Here is a 980-nt window from a genome sequence, read left to right as displayed (position 1 = left end):
CACGTAAAGCAGAAAGCTCACGTAACCACTGGCAAAACACAAAATAAACGAAGAAACAGGGGTTGAGTTCATAAAAGTAGAGGACACTCGGTGGATAGCGAATTAAATTGTTTTCGTGCCGTTTAACTGGGCTATTTTTTTTTCCAGTGTAAAAGTCATAATCGTCATTCTTTTCCGCTCTGGTTCATGCCCTAGTACTGGCTCCTTGGAAAATAACTACTCAACGGCAAAATTCAAAAGCCACTGAAAAGACAAAAAAGAAAAAATCAGGACACGCCCTCAGGTCGCTGACCCTAAAAAAATTGGAGAGTATAAAGCTTCTCGATAAATATTTCCAGCCGAAGTGAATAGTACAGGAGAGATATTTGAAGGGTTTAATTATCTTAGTGTATTTGGACAGGGGTAGAAGGGAGTGACTGACTAGCGGGCAAATTTTTATTTAAAAATCTGGAGATAAAGGGCGGTGATCGGTGTTTGGAGGTGAGTTTTGGAACGCAATGTCCAGTGGTCCGGCTGGTGGAGATACGAGTATTGATCTGGTGAAAGTGTACACCCTCAACCGTCGACCTCCTTCGCCTCAGCCATCTCCTTCCCAACCCTCTTCCTCTCGTGATCCTCACCCTCTCTAACACGCGTATTTCTCTTTCGTTAGGAAGAGAGACGAATGGAGAATGGGAGAGAGAGTTCGTGGTAGAAAGTGGGGTAGTCCAGAGGGGGTTGAAGGGGGTGAGTGGGTGAGGGTTGAAGGAACCCAGGGAAAAGGCACACACAGTTGGTGTGGCCGAAGTCCGGCTTTTCCATGGCCCCCCCTTAGGAGTTACGCACGTTCCACTCTCGCTTCCCAGTCCCTCACTTCTACCATCCACCATCGACCTCTCCTCCTCATTCTCCTCTTCGTCGTCTCTTAGATACTATCCCCCAGTGGTTGCCAATTCTCGGATCCTCTGTTTTGTTTTTAAAAAATAATTTAAAAAGAGGGG

The sequence above is a fragment of the Fopius arisanus genome, unplaced genomic scaffold (genome assembly GCF_000806365.1).
Source record: "Fopius arisanus strain USDA-PBARC FA_bdor unplaced genomic scaffold, ASM80636v1 scaffold00098, whole genome shotgun sequence".
NCBI lineage: Eukaryota > Metazoa > Arthropoda > Insecta > Hymenoptera > Braconidae > Fopius > Fopius arisanus.
Note: the sequence above shows the minus strand (reverse complement) of the source record.